The sequence below is a fragment of the Bubalus kerabau genome, chromosome 2 (genome assembly GCF_029407905.1).
Source record: "Bubalus kerabau isolate K-KA32 ecotype Philippines breed swamp buffalo chromosome 2, PCC_UOA_SB_1v2, whole genome shotgun sequence".
Taxonomy (NCBI): domain Eukaryota; kingdom Metazoa; phylum Chordata; class Mammalia; order Artiodactyla; family Bovidae; genus Bubalus; species Bubalus kerabau.
The window spans coordinates 31,595,422-31,615,099 of NC_073625.1; the positions used below are offsets into that span (position 1 = coordinate 31,595,422).

The 19,678-nt window shown below is 43.2% G+C and overlaps 1 non-coding gene across 1 annotated transcript; it reads left to right on the forward strand.

The window, feature by feature from the left end:
* The first annotated feature begins 18,492 nt into the window (after positions 1-18,492).
* TRNAF-AAA (transfer RNA phenylalanine (anticodon AAA)) lies at positions 18,493-18,565 on the forward strand. Its single transcript has one exon. It is a non-coding gene; the product is annotated as a tRNA-Phe (tRNA).
* Positions 18,566-19,678: the final 1,113 nt, after the last annotated feature.

Below are 19,678 nucleotides of genomic sequence, written 5' to 3' on the forward strand. Positions count from 1 at the left end.
AAGGCAGATTCTTAACCACTGGACCACCAGGAAAGTCCCTCAGCCAGCATTTTATGTGAAGACCTTTTCCTATCTCTTTTTGCCCTTATTATTGTCATTTTTTTAAAAAAAAATTTTGATCATTAGGGACCTATGGATTATTTTTTATTCTGTGTGTTATACTCCATTCCGTCATTTTTATGCCAAAATAAATACAGCGCTTGCTATTTTAGTCATTTTTAAGTGTACAGTTTAGGGGCCCTCAGTACATTCACACTGTTTTGCAACCATCACCACCGTCCATCTCCAGGACCCCCCTCTTCCCCAGATTCTGTACCCATGCTCCCCTCCCCTGAGTTCTTGGCAACTACACCATCTTTTTTTTTTTTTTATGCTCAAATTGTCTTAGATTTGGCCGAGGACGGGAGCTCCTGTGGTCTGTTTCCTGTGTCCTCTGACGTAGCTCCATCTTTCTTTGAGCACTTCCTTGTTTTCTGGCACAAGAAGACTTTCCAGGCTCCTTTCATCCTTTCTCAGCCCCAGCGCCTGACTCCGCTATTTCTCCAGGGACCCCACCCAGTTCCTTTTTGTGGGCAAGGAACAGTATTTATAAACTGGCATTTGGGCACTTAGGTGAACTCATCGCTCTAGGAGGGCCACCCCAGCCCTCCTAGTGGACATATTTCCATGCATATCTCTTTCTCAGTCGCAGGAATTCCTTCACATCACACCCAGCATCACAGCATTCACTCCAGTCTTCTTTCCTTTTCGTGTTTGTTCACTCCCTTCTTGACCTGGGAGAAAACGGACTCTCCTGTCCTCACTGTATTTATGTATTGTAATCAACACTCGGGAATGTGACCGACAAGGCTGCAGAGGCGCCTTCCCTGAGGGTACCACCCGCCCCCACGTGGCCTGCATGCCTCATGCCTGGCCTTCCCCCTCCCCTCGGAGGGCTCCCACACCAGGGGCCGCCCCCTGAGGACAGCATCCTTGTGTTGCCCATCTTCCTCCCCATCCAAGCACACACTTCTCTTACCCTCCTTGGGCTCTGATGTTCCGTGTCCCATGCCAGGGTGGGGGGAACTACCCCTCTATGTGGATGCCCGCATCTCCCCCCGGGCTAGGACTCTGACCCTCACACCTGTAAAGGCAGCATTTCTCCCAGCTTCAGTGACTCTTGTTCACCTCTTGGTAACCTTGTTAAAAATGCAGACTACAGGGTCCCGCTCCCAGAGGTTATGTATGACTCAGTCGATTGACACGGGATCATGAAATCCACAACCTCAACAGCTGCTTCTGATGCAAGTGGTCTGAGTGACGATTTCAGAAATTCCGTTTTCATCTGGAATTATAGGATCAAAAGATAAAGCACATTTAATATTTTGACATGTATTGCCAAACCGTCTGTCTGAAAAGCTGTACCCAGTTGCAACTCCACCGGCCATGGGGACAGCAGCTCACTGTCCCCAAACTTTCAACATGCTTTCAACACAGGAGGAGGTGCTTCCCAAACCTGGGTGGGTGGATGGAGGTGGGGGCTGCTGGTGGGGAACTTCTTCCCTGGGACTCAGTTTCCTTAAAAAATCAGGATCTTGGATTAAAATCAGTTTTTCCAAATGTACCTGGTGAAGAACATCACCTGGAACTCTTGTTGAAAAGTCTGATTGGCAGACTCAGGTCCAATTTGTATAAGACTCTCCTGGAGACGGCGGGTGGGGGAATCTGTGAGTTTGACAATAATCCTGAGCTTCTCTTGAGTAAATTCCATCCACGTTACTCCTTAGACTAAGTGAGTTTTGTAAGTATTGCTGTGATCGACTTTGCATGTTGTCTCCAGTTCTATAATATTTTGATTTTGCCTGACTATATAAGACCTTGTTTAATTATGAACCAATAGCAGCAGCAGCAGCAGCTGTGAACTTTAAGGGAAAAAGTACAGGCTGTCTACAGAGCAGCTATAATGTTCAAATAAGATATATCTGAATGATAAATTCAAGACATGTCTTTTATATCTTTGCGAAGGCTAAATATTTCAGATATTTTTTACATTTTTAAAGAAACTGCCAGTGCAGAGATTTAAAATATTCCTAAAATGTCAAGGTTGCATACAAATACCCATGTGCTGCTTTCTCATTGGGAATATTAAAGTGATGGATTAGTACATAATAAAATAAAAACTTCAGACCTGAAGGAAGATCAGACTTCAAGTAAAAAAAAAAAAATTCAACTTTCTCAGTGAAAAGGAAATAAGTCCAGTGGAAAACAGTAATAATGATAAAAGAGGATTGAAAGTAGATATCATGACAGCACGCTAAAGGAATGATGTGTAATTTGGAGAAGTTATGGTTAAAGAGTTTGCTGCAGAGGAATGCATTGATTCATCTTGAACAAATATTAAACCGCTGAAGATTTTCCATACTGAAGTGACTTTTTTTTGTATTAGATTGATTTACGAATCATATTTGCAAAACACTCAAAATTGGAAGTCGTCAGATCACTCTTGGCTATTGGAGATTTTGGTCAAATAAATCTTCTGGTATATGCTTTTTTTAAAAAGTTAATTACTGAGCCTGTACCGTGAGCCGGATTCTAGTCTAAGTGCTTTTCTTCTATGATCTTCTTTTCTCTTCCATCAACCCTGTGAGCTCTGTCCTTTCGTGAATCCTTTTGAGAGGGGAGGAAGCTGAGACAGAGATCGCTTAACTGGTTTGTCCACGGACAACACGGCTCTTAAGTGAAGAAGCTGGAACTCACACCCAGGGGGCTGACTCCAGGACCCGCATTCTCCGCCACATCACAGCAGAGTGGTGGTTAGTGTGGACAGTTGTTATGAAGAGCGTGTTGCTGTTTATTTTCTATCTTCATTCAAAATTGATTCATTATTATCAGCGGTGGTTTGGGTAGACCTGAGCCAGGTTTCTCACTGTCAAAGAAAAAAAAAAAAGTTACAAATAAGCAAGGGGGAAATCTAGAATGAACCCCATGGTTCTGAAATAGTTTTGGAGGCATCAGTATGAATTCATGTTTAGTTTAATATAGGCAGAGAGATGATAGGTAGATACAGATAATTAGAAATATGCGTGTGGGACTTCTCTGGTGGTCCAGTGGTTAGGAATCTGCCTTGCAATATAGGGTTTGATCCCTGTTTGGGAAGCTAGGATGCCACATGCCACAGAGCAACTAAACGTGCGTGCTGTGACTCCTGAAGCCCACGTGCTCTGGAGCCTGGGCACCACAACTCCCGAGCCCGCACGCCACAACTAGAGAATCCATACATCGCAACGAGAGATTCTCCAACACAGCCAAGACCCGACACACCTGAATAAATATTTTTTTAAAAAAGGAGTATGCATGTGTATCCTTGGGTTTATGCACACACATGTGTTTCCTGGCTTGTCTCATCAGAGGACCTGGAAACAATGGTACCTCAGTGGCAAGAACTCGCTACTAAAGACGCAGTACCAAGGACCAGCATTGACCGCTTGGTTTCCAACACCATGCTCCGATAAAAGCAACCCGGGATCCTTGAAGAGGCGACTGCTTCTAGGGGTAGAGCAGGGAAAATGCAGGAGGTGTCTGGATAACCTCGTAGGCCCAGAAAATAAAGAAGTTCCCAAAGGGACTTCTCTGGCGGTCCAGTGGCTAAGCCACCAGGCTCCCAGTGCAAGGGGCCCAGGTTCAGCCTCTAGTCAGAGAACTAGATCCCGCATGCTGCAACTAAGACCCAGTGCAGCCAAAGAAATACATACATGTGAAAAAAGAGGTTCCCAAAGGGCAAAACAATGGGGTATATTAAAGTGTTGTGATTGTGTTCGCTTAGATTCTGTGTTTGTCCACTTGGCAGTCAGCCATCCCAGGGCCAGACGAACAGCCAAAGTTGTTTCCATCTCCACTGTGGTCCAGCTTTTGTTGGGGGTGGGGTGTGAAATTCATGCCACAAACCCCCCACCCAATCCCAAATGCATATGCCCAACCACCTCCTTTCTTTAACTCTCACACACCAAGCCAGTATTTCTCTAGCTCTGTATCAACCCAGGGCTGCGTACCAGACAACCAGGGACAGCCCCTACACTTTGAAGCCCATGCTCGAATTATTCAAGCTAACCCTAAACCTTGCCTTTCCCAGTAAAGGTTGTGGTCTGTGGTCTCCCCACTCCTGTTTCTGCTCTGACCAAGCCTGATGCTTCTCCACATGCCCCCGTGTGCCGCATTTCCTTCAGAAAATGTAAGAAATTCTTCTTTCAATGGCATCAACCTTTCCATGTTCACTTAGTCACCTCCATAAGTTAGAATCCGACAGGTTTTAACACAGTTGGCACAATGAGAGGGCATCTCAATGTTCTGTAGACAGGCCTCTAGGTGCGCTCGGCTTGCTAACTGGGTTCACCCAACAGCAGTTCTGTCCGGGAGGCGTGCCCACTGCTGTGGTCCACGCACTTCTGCTGTGTCTGCCTGATGCTGTGTCTGCCACCATGGCCTTCTAACCCAGACTGTAAGAGGAACTCAAAGGCACACACCTCCACAGCCGACGTCATTCATTCATAGGTGCTGAAGTCTAGTCTGCCCGTTGCCCTGATTCCCCAGTTGGCGCCTTACTTTTGGACAGCTTGGTCCACTGGGCCAAACCTGGTTTCCCCCATTCAGTAAACCTAGGTTCCAGGCAGTGACCCCAGGCTGTTTAGGATGAGGCAAAAACTCTCCCACAAAAGGAACAAGGACAGGCTTCCTCCAATAAGACTGTGTTGGGGACGAGTCTGCCCAGCCTACTCAACAGCCTTGAAGCCAACAGTGGGCCATCAGCTGCCCTGTTGGAGTCTCCCTTCCTCTGCTCTTCAGAGGCTGCCTTATGGAGAGATCTCTAAATGTGCAGAGACCACCAGCGCCTCTTACAGGAGATTGGTTGGTCCACCTGCATGGGAGCAGGCTGAACCATTTGCTTACTTGGAATTTCTTCCGGATCTATGATTCCACCTTGATAGGAACTTAATACAGTTCATGCAACATGGGCTAGTACTCTATGATTGCCATAAAATGCATATCATATGGACAATTTTTAAATATTGTATATTTTGTATGTAACAAAAGTTTACTGTATGATACAATCAAACCCCGTGAAGTAATGTTTTTAGTACAAACAAGAATAATTAGAACTTTAAAAAACACTAGACAAAAATCTTTAAGAACTATTTCTAAATAATTTTGCTTGCTTTTGCAGTTTATGTGGCCTGATTGGGACTTTCAAATATCCAGTATTCTTTTTATTATTTAAAAAATGTATTTGTTTTTATTTAGAGGATAATTGCTTTACAATATTGTGTTGGTTTCTGCCATACATCAGCGTGAATCAGCCATAGGTATACACATGTCCCCTCCCTCTTGAACCTCCCTCCCTTCCCCTACCCCTTTAGGTTGTCACAGAGCCCCAGGTTTGAGCTCCCTGCATCACACAGCAAATTTCCCCGGCTCTCTAATTTTACATACTATGGTGTGTATGTTTCAATGCTACGCTCTCAATTCGTCCCATCCTCTTCTTCCCGCCGCCACCCCTACTCCACAGTCTGTTCTCTATGTCTGTGTCTCCACCCATGCCCTACAGATAGGTTCATCAGTACCATCTCTCCAGATTTCATGTATATGTGTTAATAAACAATATTTGTCTTGAATAGCTGTTTTGTGCTGGACACTGAACTGGCAGGTTAAAGACTCAAAGAAATAGGCTTCTGGAGCCCAAATACAATAAATTATCTAAGATTTATAGAGGAGGTACTCATAAAGCCTATGTAAATATGTAATGCAACACATCTGTGCCCAATCCTTGGCTAAAAGTTTTTGTTTGTTCTTAAAAGTTCAGTATGATGTAGAGGAAATAAAGTCCAACCGTTCAGACAGCCAAATAGCAGATGAAACAGATGGACTCTGAGCTGCCATAAAGCCCAGAAAATCCGCCTGCTCTTCTGGCTCTTATATTGTAACTGGCATGAAAACTCCATTTTTCTGCCATTGTGGTTGTAAGTTGCACAGCCTTCTGCTTTTTTCTCTCTTATATATTGACCCTTCAAAGTTTATATCATGGATAATAGAATGATAATTTATAAAGAATCTACTTGAAAATAAATATGAGAGAATGAGCTCCATAAGACTAATTTGGGCTCCATGCCCAGAGAAATCTTGTATTGAGAATTTCTTGACTTAAATATATTCACTGGAGCTACCTATTAGCTAAATCCCTTGGTGGATTTCTATTTAACTCTGTGAAGGCAGAAAAATGTATCACAGGGCCAGTATTGATTAGCATTGAATGTAGAAAGGTGGTATGTGCTCCAGTGACTTTCTATGTGAATGTACACAATGTAACATACATGTGTGTTTGCAAACACACAGCTAAAAGTCGTGGTCCTCCAACCACTGTTGGCTTCTAAACCATCTGGCTGGTCTTTGGTTTTTGAGTTAAATAGCTACAAAGTTCACTCCTATGTTTTGCTCTGGTTTCTCAATGCAAAAAGAAAAAAAAATAGTGTGTTGACAAGTGACAGCAAAACATGTGTTGAGAAAGGGGCTTTTCTTTTTAGCAGAGAGCATTCTTGGCCTCTTTTGAAAAGTCCAAGGTGCAAGCTGGGAGACTCTCCTTACAAACGGGTGAAGCAATCTTCCACCTATTTGATTAAGCCCTGTTCTTGGCTCTGTTCAAGCATTCCTGGGGAGTGAATGCCTTTGCTACTCTGGCGTCAGTAAGAATCAGACACTCCCCTGCCTGTAAGTCTCTGACAGTTTCCAGGAGGGGGTGGGGGAGCAGGACCGTACAGGTGAAGCTATAAAGACCTGCTGTGGAACTGTAAAGAGGGCATTTCCCTGGTGGTCCACTGGTTAGGACTCAGCGTGTCCATTGCAGGGGGCATAGGTTCGACTCCTGGTGGGGGAACTAAGATCCTGCATGCTGTGTGCCACAGCCAGAAAAAAGATCTGTTAAAAAAAACCCAAAAACTGTCACTCACAAGGAGGAGTGACACTCTTTGTCTCTCCATCCTGCTGTATGGAGACTGGAGAGTCCGACTGCTGTTTCCGAATCTGCTGTTTCTTCCTGGTTTACTTCATTCTCTTTCAGTGAAGGTAGAGATGACAGACGTGCATAAATGTGGAGACGTGTGTGCATTCCTTTCTCCCAGTTTTTTTCTGTGTGTGTGCTCAGTCACTCAGTCATGTCTGACTCTTTGGGACCCTCTGGACTGTATAACCTACCTGGCCCCTCTGTCCATGGGATTCTCCAGGCGTGATACTTGAGTGGTAGCCATTTCATTCTCCAGGGGATCTTCCCCACCCAGGAATCAAACCCGCGTCTCTTGCATTGGCAGGCGGGTTCTTTACCACTAGCATCACCTGGGAAAGCCCCCTTTGTATATGTATGTACGTACGTATGCATATGTGTGTGTGTATGTATATATAGGAGATATTTGGATAGCATCACCAACTCAATGGACATGAATTGGAGCAAATTCCAGGAGACAGTTGGAGAAGGAAATGGCAACCCACTACAGTATTTTAACCTGGAGACTCCCATGGACAGAGGAGCCTGGCGGGCCATGGTCCATGGGGTCGCACAGAGTCGGACACGACCAGCAGCAGCATATGTATTTAAAAGCACACACACACACACTCACACATATACATATATACCACAACTTCTTTATCTGTTCATCTGTCACTGGACACTTGCAAATAGTGCTGCAATGAACATGGGGTACAGATAGCTCCTCGACATAATGTCTTCATTTTTTCAGATACATCCCGAGATGTGGAATTGCTGAATTATATGGTACTTCTATTTTTAACATTTTGAAGAGCCTCTGTACTATTTTCCATACTGACTGCACCATTTTCCAGTCTTTCCAATGGGGCGTAAGGGTTACAATTTCTCTTCATCCTCACCAGCATCTGCTATCGCTTGGCTTCTTGATCATGACAGTTCTAACAAGCACGAGGTTAGAGATCTCACTGTGGTTTTGATCTCATCATATCTTATCCACATTAACCTGTAGAACTGAGGAGAATAATTTGGGTGCGTGCATCCCTCATTCATCCTAGGCTATTGAAAAAACTTCAAGGATACCATGGCCCTGCATCACTGTTGCAAATGGTCAAGGATCAGAGGCACTCCTTGGAAAGTGACTCAAGTCCATTGCAGTCAAATGCTTTCCTGGGGAGCCTTGCATAAATATTCCTAAGAACTCTTCCACGAGTGTTATGTGAATTCATATGTGAAATCCTGCAAAGTAAAGAAAAGGAAATGGAACCTCACTTCAATCTTGTTCTTGGGGCAGTTCAAGATCCACAGACTCCCAAGGGCAGGTTTTCAGCAGATAAAGGAGAGACTTGGTGGGGGAAGGGAGATCTCTGTGAGGGCTGAAACTTTGCAGCTTTTCCCCAGGAATTCAACAGAGCTTTGCCGAAGGATGGCTCGTCAGCCAGGGAATGCGGAAAGAGACGAGGAACTGAATCTTCTGAGTGCACACGGAGGAAGGTGGATTCATGGAAAGTGACCCCGTAGTCAACACTTCAGTTCAGTTGCTCAGACATGTCTGACTCTGAGACCCCCATGGACTGTAGCATGTCAGGGTTCTCTGTCCTTCCCCATATCCCAGAGTTTGCTCAAACTCATGTCCGTTGGGTCAGTGATGCCATCCAACCATCTAACCCTCTGTCGTCCCCTTCTCCTCCTGCCTTCAATCTTTCCCAGCATCAGGGTCTTTTCTAGTAAGTCAGCTTTTTGCATCAAGTGGCCAAAGTATTGGAGCTTTAGCTTCAGCTCAGTCTTTCCAATGAATATTCAAGACTGATTTCCTTTAGGATTGACTGGTTTGATTTTCTTGCAGTCCAAGGGACTCTCAAGAGTCTTCTCCAAAACCACAGTTCAAAAGCATAAATTCTATGGCGCTCAGCTTTCTTTATAGTCCAACTCTCACATCCATATATGACTATTGGGAAAACCATAGATTTGACTCTATAGACCTTTTTTGGCAAAGTAATATCTCTGCTTGTTAATAGGCTGTCTAGGTTGGTCATAGCTTTTCTTCCAAGGAGCCAGCGTCTTTTAATTTCATGACTGCAGTCACCATCTGGAGTGATTTGGGAGCCCAGATATGTCACTGTTTCTATTGTTTCCCCATCTATTTGCCATGACGTGATGGCATGATCTTAGTTTTTTGAACATTGAGTTTTAAGCCAGCATTTTCACTCTCCTCTTTTACTCTCATTAAGAGGCTCTTTAGTTCCTTTTCACTTTCTGGCATAAAAGTGGTGTTATCTGCATATCTGAGGTTGTTGATATTTCTCCCTGCAATCTTGATTCCAGCTTGAGCTTCATCCAGCCTGGCATTTCACAAGATGTACTCTGCATCTAAGTTAAATAAGCAAAGTTACAATATATAGCCTTAACGTACTCCTTTTCCTATTTTGAACCAGTCTGTCCGGTTCTAACTGTTGCTTCTTGACCTGCATACAAATTTCTCAGGAGGCAGGTAAGGTGGTCTGGTATTCCCATCTCTTGAAGACTTTTCCACAGTTTCTTGTGATCCACACAGTCAAAGGCTTTAGCATAGTCAAAGAAGCAGAAGTAGATGTTTCTGGAATTTTCTTGCTTTTTCTGTGATCCAACGGATGGTGGCCATTTGATCTCTGATTCCCCTGCCTTTTCTAAATCCAGCTTGAACATCTAGAAGTTCTCGGTTCTTGTACTTTATGGCCTAGCTTGGAGAATTTTGAGTATTACTTTGCTAGAGTGTGAGATGAGTGGAATTGTGCAGTAGTTTGAACATTCTTTGGCATTGCCTTTTTTGGGGATTGGAATGAAAACTGACCTTTTCCAGTCTTGTGGAAGGACTGTGTCCAAGGGCAAAGGAGAAGTTCCAACAAGATGGCAGGAGGGCAAAATCATGTTTAGAAGAAAATTCCATACCCACCAGAAGTGCTCGGAGGGCTCAAACAAAAACCTGTGTGCACCAGGACCCAGGGACCCCAGAAGAGACTAAGCCAGACCTGCCTTTGACCGTCTGAGTGTCTCCTGCGGAGGCGCGGGGCAGCAGAGGCTGCCGCAGGGACAGGAGCTCTGGCTGCAGCAGACCTCAGTGGCGCGATGTGTGGCATAAAACCTCTTGGAGGAGGCCGCCATTATTTCCACCATAAAGCCACTGAGCAGATGACCCAGAGACTGGAGAAGAATTATACTGAAGACGTTTTCACACTGTTGGGAAAGTTCTAGGGCCCACAACAGATTTCCCGACCTGGAGATCCAGCAGAGGGACTGAGAACCCCCAGAAAATTTGAATTTGAGGCCAGTGGTCATGTATGGATGTGAGAGTTGGACTGTGAAGAAGGCTGAGCACCGAGAATTGATGCTTTTGAACTGTGGTGTTGGAGTAGACTCTTGAGAGTCCCTTGGACTGCAAGGAGATCCAACCAGTCCATTCTGAAGGAGATCAGCCCTGGGATTTCTTTGGAGGGAAAGATGCTGAAGCTGAAACTGCAGTACATTGGCCACTTTATGCGAAGAGTTGACTCATTGGAAAAGACTCCGATGCTGGGAGGGATTGGGGGCAGTAGGAGAAGGGGATGCCAGAGGATGAGATGGCTGGATGGCATCACTGACTCGATGGACTTGAGTCTGAGTGAACTCCGGGAGTTGGTGATGGACAGGGAGGCCTGGCGTGCTGCGATTCATGGGGTCGCAAAGAGTCAGACACAACTGAGCGACTGAACTGAACTGAACTGAACTGCACATGGCCCCGCCCACCAGAGCAAGACCCAGATTCTCCTACAGCCAGTCCCTCCCATCAGGAAACTTCCACAAGCCTCTTATCCTCATCCATCAGAGGGCAGACAGAATGAAAACCACAATCACAGAAAACTAACCAAACTGACCACATGGATCCCAGTCTTGTCTAATTCTGTGAATCTGTGGGCCATGCCATGTAGGGCCAAGATGGATGGGTCATGGTGGAGAGTTCTGACAAAATGTGGTCCACTGGAGAAGGGAATGGCAAACCACTTCAGTATTCTTGCCTTGAGAACCCCATGAACGATGTGAAAAAGGTACAACACTGGTAGATGAACTCCCCTGGTTGGTAGGTGCCCAATGTGCTACTGGAGAACAGCGGAGAAATAACTCCAGAAAGAATGAAGAGGCTGCTGGTGGTGGTGGTTTAGTCGCTAAGTCGTGTCCAATTCTTGTGGCCCCATGGACTGTAGCCCACCAGGCTCCTCTGTCTATGGGATTCTCCAGGTAAGAATACTGGAGTGGGTTGCCATTTCCTTCTCCAGGGAATCTTCCCAACCCAGGAATCAAACCCAGGTCTCCTGCATTGCAGGCAGATTCTGTACTGACTGAGCTACAAGGGAAGCCCATGAAGAGGCTGAGCCAAAGTGACCACAACACCCAGTTGTGAATGTGACTATCGATGGAAGTAAAGAACAGCATTGCATAGGAACCTGAAATGTTAGGTCCACGAATTAAGGTAAATTAGAAGTGGTCAAACAGGAGATGGCAAGAGTGAACATCCACGTTTTAAGAATCAGTGAACTAAAATGGACCAGAATGGGCAAATTTAATTCAGATGACCAATATATCTACTACTGTGGACAAGAATTCCTTAGAAGAAATGGAGTAGCCCTTATAGTCAACTAAAAAGAGTCCAAAATGCAGTACTTGGATGCAATCTCAAAAATGACAGAATGATCGTTGTTCATTTTCAAGGCAAACCACTCAATATCACGGTAATCCAACTCTATGCCCAGACCACTAATGCCAAAGAAGCTTAAGTTGAATGGTTCTATGAAGACAAGACCTTCTAGAACTAACACCAAAAAAAAAAAAAAAAAGATGTCCTTTTCATTATATGGGATTGGAATGCAAAAGTAGGAAGTCAAGAGATATCTGGAGTAACAGGCAAATTTGGCCTTGGAGTACAGAATGAAGCAGGGCAAAGGCTACCAGAGTTTTACCAAGAGAACACACTGGTTATAGCAAACACCCTCTTCCAAAAACACAAGAGGTGATTCTACACATGGACTTCACCAAATGATCATTACCAAAATCAGATTAATTATATTCTTTGCAGCCCACAATGGAAAAGCTCTATCAGATCAGATCAGATCAGATCAGTTGCTCAGTTGTGTCCGACTCTTTGCGACCCCATGAATCACAGCACGCCAGGCCTCCCTGTCCATCACCAGCTCCCGGAGTTCACTGAGACTCACGTCCATGGAGTCAGTGATGCCATCCAGCCATCTCATCCTCTGTCGTCCCCTTCTCCTCCTGCCCCCAATCCCTGCCAGCATCAGAGTCTTTTCCAATGAGTCAACTCTTCTCCTGAAGTTTCAGCTTCAGCATCATTCCTTCCAAAGAAATCCCAGGGCTGATCTCCTTCAGAATGGACTGGTTGGATCTCCTTGCAGTCCAAGGGACTCTCAAGAGTCTTCTCCAACACCACAGTTCAAAAGCATCAATTCTTCGGCGCTCAGCCTTCTTCACAGTCCAACTCTCACATCCATACATGACCACAGGAAAAACCATAGCCTTGACTAGATGGACCTTTGTTGGCAAAGTAATGTCTCTGCTTTTGAATATGCTATCTAGGTTGGTCATAACTTTCCTTCCAAGAAGTAAGCGTCTTTTAAATTCATGGCTGCAGTCACCATCTGCCGTGATTTTGGAGCCCAGAAAAATAAAGTCTGACACTGTTTCCACTGTTTCCCCATCTATTTCCCATGAAGTGATGGGACCAGATGCCATGATCTTCATTTTCTGAATGTTGAGCTTTAGGCCAACTTTTTCACTCTCCACTTTCACTTTCATCAAGAGGCTTTTGAGTTCCTCTTCACTTTCTGCCATAAGGGTGGTGTCATCTGCATACCTGAGGTTATTGATATTTCTCCCAGCAATCTTGATTCCAGCTTGTGTTTCTTCCAGTCCAGCATTTCTCATGATGTACTCTGCATATAAGTTAAATAAACAGTGTGGCAATATACAGCCTTGACGAATTCCTTTTCCTATTTGGAACCAGTCTGTTGTTCCATGTCCAGTTCTAACTGTTGCTTCCTGACCTGCATACAAATTTCTCAAGAGGCAGATCAGGTGGTCTGGTATTCCCATCTCTTTCTGAATTTTCCACAGTTTCTTGTGATCCACACAGTCAAAGGCTTTGGCATAGTCAATAAAGCAGAAATATATGTTTTTCTGGAACTCTCTTGCTTTTTCCATGATCCAGCAGATGTTGGCAATTTGATCTCTGGTTCCCCTGCCTTTTCTAAAACCAGCTTGAACATCAGGAAGTTCACGGTTCACATATTGCTGAAGCCTGGCTTGGAGAATTTTGAGCATACTTTACTAATGTGTGAGATGAGTGGAATTGTGCGGTAGTTTGAGCATTCTTTGGCATTGCCTTTCTTTGGGATTGGAATGAAAACTGACCTTTTCCAGTCCTGTGGCCACTGCTGAGTTTTCCAAATTTGCTGGCACATTGAGTGCAGCACTTTCACAGCATCATCTTTAAGGATTTGGAATAGCTCCACTGGAATTCCATCACCTCCACTAGCCTTTTTCGTAGTGATGCTTTCTAAGGCCCACTTGACTTCACATTCCAGGATGTCTGGCTCTAGGTCAGTGATCACACTATCATGATTATCTGGGTTGTGAAGATCTTTTTTGTACAGTTCTTCTATGTATTCTTGCCATCTCTTCTTAATATCTTCTGCTTCTGTTAGGTCCATACCATTTCTGTCCTTTATCGAGCCCATCTTTGCATGATATGTTCCTCTGATATCTCTGATTTTCTTGAAGAGATCCCTAGTCTTTCCCATTCTGTTGTTTTCCTCTATTTCTTTGCATTGTTTGCTGAAGAAGGCTTTCTTATGTCTTCTTGCTATTCTTTGGAACTCTGCATTCAGATGTTTATATCTTTCCTTTTCTCCTTTGCTTTTCACTTCTCTTCTTTTCACAGCTATTTGTAAGGCCTCCCCACACAGCCATTTTGCTTTTTTGCATTTCTTTTCCATGGGGATGGTCTTGATCCCTGTCTCCTGTACAATGTCACGAATGTCATTCCATAGTTCATCAGGCACTCCATCTATCAGATCTAGGCCCTCAAATCTATTTCTCACTCCCACTGATAATCATAAGGGATTTGATTTAGGTCCTACCTGAATGGTCTAGTGGTTTTCCCTACTTTCTTCAATTTAAGTCTGAATTTGGCAATAAGGAGTTCATGGTCTGAGCCACAGTCTGCTCCTGGTCTTGTTTTTGCTGACTGTATAGAGCTTCTCCATCTTTGGCTGCAAAGAATATAATCATTCTGATTTCTGCTGCGAGAATGAAAGATGGATCCAGAGGAGCTGGAGCTGTTAAATGATTACAGATACAGAAATTACTCTTCCATGATTGAAAAGGCGTTAAGAAATTTCGAGTCCTCGAGTGAATGGGTGGATCTCATATTTTCCTTGGGCAAGCTCAACAAGGAGCCGTGGCTGCGCAGGCGCAGGACGGCCTAGAGGAGCTATCCCACATTGAAGGTCAGGAAGGGCAGCGGTGAGGAGATACCCCTCATCCAAGGTAAGGAGCAATGGCTGTGCTTTGCTGGAGCCGCCGTGAAGAGATACTCCACGCCCAAGGTAAGAGAAACCTAAGTAAGACAGTAGGTGTTGCAAGAGGGCATCAGAAGGCAAACACACTGAAACCATACTCACAGAAAACTAGTCAGTCTAATCACACTAGGACCACAGCCTTGTCTAACTCAATGAAACTAAGCCATGCCCGTGGGGCAACCCAAGACGGGCGGGTCATGGTGGAGAGATTTGACAGAATGTGGTTCACTGGAGAAGGGAATGGCAAACCACTTCAGTATTCTTGCCTTGAGAACCCCATGAACAGTATGAAAAGGCAAAATGATAGGATACTGAAAGAGAAACTCCCCAGGTCAGTAGGTGCCCAATATGCTACTGGAGATCAGTGGAGAAATAACTCCAGAAAGAATGAAGGGATGGAGCCAAAGCAAAAACAATACACAGCTGTGGATGTGACTGGTAATAGAAGCAAGGTCCAATGCTGTAAACAGCAGTATTGCATAGGAACCTGGAATGGCAGGTCCATGAATCAAGGCAAACTGGAAGTGGTCAACAAGAGATGGCAAGAATGAATGTCGACATTCTAGGAATCAGCGAACTAAAGTGGACTGGAATGGGTGAATTTAACTCAGATGACCATTATATCTACTACTGTGGCCAGGAATCCCTCAGAATAAAAGCTCTATACAGTCAGCCAAAAACAAGACCAGGAGCAGACTGTGGCTCAGATCATGAACTCCTTATTGCCAGATTCAAACTTAAATTGAAGAAAGTAGGGAAAACTACTAGACCATTCAGGTATGACCTAAATCAAATTCCTTACAATTATACAGTGGAAGTGACAAATAGATTCAGGGGATTAGATCTGATAGACAGAGTGCCTGAAGAACTATGGATGGAGGTTCATAACATTGTACAGAAGGCAGTGATCAAAATCATCCCCAAGAAAAAGAAGTGCAAAAAGGCAAAACGGTTGTCTGAGGAGGCCTTACAAATAGCTGAGAAATGAAGAGAAGCAAAAGGCAAAGGAGAAAAGGAAAGATATACCCATTTGAATGCAGAGTTCCAAAGAACAGCAAGGAGAGATAAGAAAGTCTTCCTAAATGATCAATGCAAAGAAATAGAGGAAAGCAATAGAATGGGAAAGACTAGAGATCTCTTCAAGAAAATTAGAGATACTAAAGGAGCATTTCATGCAAAGATGGGCACAATAAAGGACAGAAATGGTATGGACCTAACAGAAGCAGAAGATATTAAGAAGAGGTGGCAAGAATACACAGAAGAACTATACAAAAAAGATCTTAATGACCGAGATAACCATGATAGTGTGATCACTCACCTAGAGCCAGACATCCTGGAATGCAAAGTCAAGTGGGCTTAGGAAGCATCACTAGGAACAAAGCTAGTGGAGGTGATGGGATTCCAGTTGGGCTATTTCAAATCTTAAAAGATGATGCTGTTAAAGTACTGCACTCAATGTGCCAGCAAATTTGGAAAACTTGGCAGTCATTGCTTAGGTAAATGGGGAAAAAGAAGAGATAGAGGTGGGGGACTTTCCTGGCAGTCCAGTGGTTTAGAGTTCCCCCTTCTAATGCAGGGGGTGCAGGTTTGATCCTCAACAGGGGAACTAAGATCCCACATACCACGTGGTGTAGTCAAAAATAGGGCAGGGGGCGAGGGGAGAAAAGACATCTCTCTCAGTTATGTTTTCTATCTTCTTTTCAGGGTTTATCCAAATCTTCATTAACATATTCTAAGGACATTTTGTTTTTCTTTCTACTTTACTTGCTTGAAACTTTTAAGCTACTTTGGTATCATTCTTTAGCATGGGCAGATGTGTGTGTGTGTGTGTGTGTGTGTGTGTGTTTTTAAGTGTTTCTTTAGGGACCATTAAATATAGTTTTTAATCTGTTTCACTGGATTTTTATTTTAGTAATACTCAGAGGAATATTCATATATGAATCAGCCTGAAATAATGGAGCTTGGAATAATTGTATTTTGGGGAAATAGGTCAGTTCACAGCTGCCACTAAAAAGGTAGCATCTTGCAGCAGCGCTTTCTGAATATGGATCATCAAAACTGCTGCTCAGGCACCCATTCCACCTGTTTTAAGCTTGATATTAATGGTTAGAAATGCACAAATGTAGTTCAGGGGGGCAAATTTTTGAACAAAATTACTTTAGGTTAAAATTTATAAGGTGTTTGGGACCCAAATTTCACCAATCGACTACTCCAGTATACTTCACCTGATTTGAGAACGTTCATACAGGTTCTTACCCACTTCTGAACCCTTGGCTGGGAACATTCACGCACACGAATCCAGTGTTTGTACACTAACGCCTCCTCTTCCTGCCCCCCAGGTTTTACCTGGGACAACCAGAGAGGTCATGAGGTGATGCTGCCACCTGGTGGTCAATAGAGGTAACGACATTGACCCCCAAACTCTTCTCTCCGGGCACCCTCCATCCTGTTCAGTTCCAGGTCTGCTCTGTTCAGTAAATATTTATTAAACTTACATGAGGGCCGGGGATTGTGATAATTTCTAGGGGACATACCTATCCCCTGTCTACTTTTCTTTTTTTTTTTTTTTATCATTTACAATTCAATTTATTTAGTCTCAGGCAATTGCTTTCTTGGGAACAGACTCATTCTCTTTCCCCCTCTCCGTCCTGGTTCCCTCTCTCAGTTCTTGCTTGGCTCCTTTAGAAATGGTTAGCCCTCCTCTCCTTCTTTCTTAGCCTCCATTTGGGCACCATCAATGACAATAACAATAACTCAAAGCAAAAATGTTACGCTGTTAGACATTGTTCCAAGGAAAAGGGAAGTCATACATTTTATAATTTCCCCACAAACTTCTAAAGCCTTTGAGAGGGCCTGGAGTTTTACAAAGGACTCTGTCTTCCCATCTGATTGTATCTACACTATTTTTTACTTATTTTTCCTGAGGCACCAAAATTGAAGAAAAATATTTCTAATTCTTCTCATCCATTTTCTATTTCTAGCCTTAGTAAGTGTTGCTTTTTACTACTTTCAGCTCATTGTGGGTTATATAAGCTTATTTGAGATTGTTTGTGAGCATAATCACCATTGATTAAACTGCTTTTAGGGAAAATTCATTTCAGCCAAAAAAAGAAGCTAAAAGCTTTTGAAATGTAGTCCACATCAACAGGAAAATTTTCTTCAGTTAAGAACCATAAATTAGGGGCTAGTTTGTTTATAATATTAAAAAGATTTACTACTTCATAGATCAACTATCATGGAATCTCTAAATAACATGATTTTCTGAATGCATTTAAATTGTGATTCAATTATAAAGCATTTAGAAGTGGAAGTTGCTCTAAATCCAGTGGGTATAAACACAGAACCAGTAAGAATCAAAGAATTTGGAAAGAATCACACAATTTCAGAATTATCTTAGTTCCACAAAGTGTGCACATATTTTCTGAAATATTCTTATGTGCAATCAAAACATTTGGGATGACTAATCTTGAGAACTATGTAACTTTCAAATAAATTCGCAGAATTCATGGTGGGGTTGCTAAATCAAAGGATATATACATTTGTAATTTTGATAGATATTGCCAAATTTCCCTTCATAGAGATTATACCAGTGACGTTATTATCATTTTTTGAATCCCCAAAGATGTCATTATTATTGGTTTATACAGTCAGTGTTAGATTTAGCCAAACATTTATGGTTTCCTTTGCTATTCATTCCTTTCTCATCTGTGGCCTTTCATATAGAGTTATTTTCAAAAGTATATCCTTCAGAATTTCCTGTAGTGAGTTTCTGCTGGTGGCAAATTCTGTTTTGTTTGTCTGAAAATGTCTTTATTTGCCCTCATTCCTGAAATAATTCTAGGCTGACAATTATGATCTCTTAATGGCAACCCTGGATGGACTTCCCTGGTGGCTCAGACGGTAAAGCATCTGCCTAAAACGCGGGAGACCCAGGTTCAATCCCTGGGTCAGGAAGATCTCCTGGAGAAGAAAATGGCAACTCACTCCAGTACTCTTGCCTGGAAAATCCCATGGATGGTGGAACCTGGCAGGCTACGGTTCCATGGGGTTGCAAAGAGTCAGACATGACTGAGCGACTTCACTTTCACTTTCAGTGGCAACCCACTCCAGTATTCTTGCCTGGAGAATCCCATGTACAGAAGAGCCTGGCAGGCTATAGTGCATGGGGTACAAAGAGTTGAATTCGACTTAGTGACTGAGCATGCAACCCCTGGGAAAATCTCATCCTTTCCGCTTCCTCTGTTGCTGTTAAAGACTTAGAAATTAATGAAGTGTAATTCTTTCTGCTGCTGTTGCTCAGTCATGTCCAACTCTTTTGCGACCCCATGGACTGTAGCCCGCCAGTCTCCTCTGTCCATGGAATTTCCCAGGCAAGAATACTGGAGTGGGTTGCCATTTCCTTCTCTAGGGGATCTTCCCAACCCAGGGATTGAACCCATGCCTTCTGTGTCTCCTGCATTGTAGGTGGATTCTTTACCTGCTGAGCTATTGGGGAAGCCCGACTATAACTCTTTCCAAGGTAATTCATTTTTTCCCCTCTTGCTGCTTTTAAGATCTTTCTCTTCAAATTTTAAAATAATTGATATTCTTTTAGGGCTTTTCAGGAATTTGTTTTGTTTTCATTTTCTTTGATGTGTCTAAAGCTGGATTTTCTTTTTTCCTGCTTTGGCTTTGATGAGCTTCTTAAATCTGTAGATTTGTCTCTTTTAAATATGGGTTTTTTTTTACTTATTTTTATCCTCTCCAGACTCTCAATAAATGTATATAAGGCCCTCCTATTTCTTCCTTCTATGATTTTATCCTCTTTTCTGTATTTCTTGTCTTCTGTGCTGCATTCTAGGTAATTTCTTCTAACCAGCATCATCATTCAGTTCAGTAATGTTCTTTTTAGTTCTGTCTAACCTGCTTGCAAGCTTTTTTTGAGTAATTCATTTCAGTTATAGAATTTTTCAATTTTAGAAGTTCTGTTTGCTTGTTAATGCAATGTTTATAGTTTCTGGTTACCTGGAGATATTTTCAAGCTAGTTTTTTTACTTCTTAATACATCAAAGCAATTGTTTGATAGCAC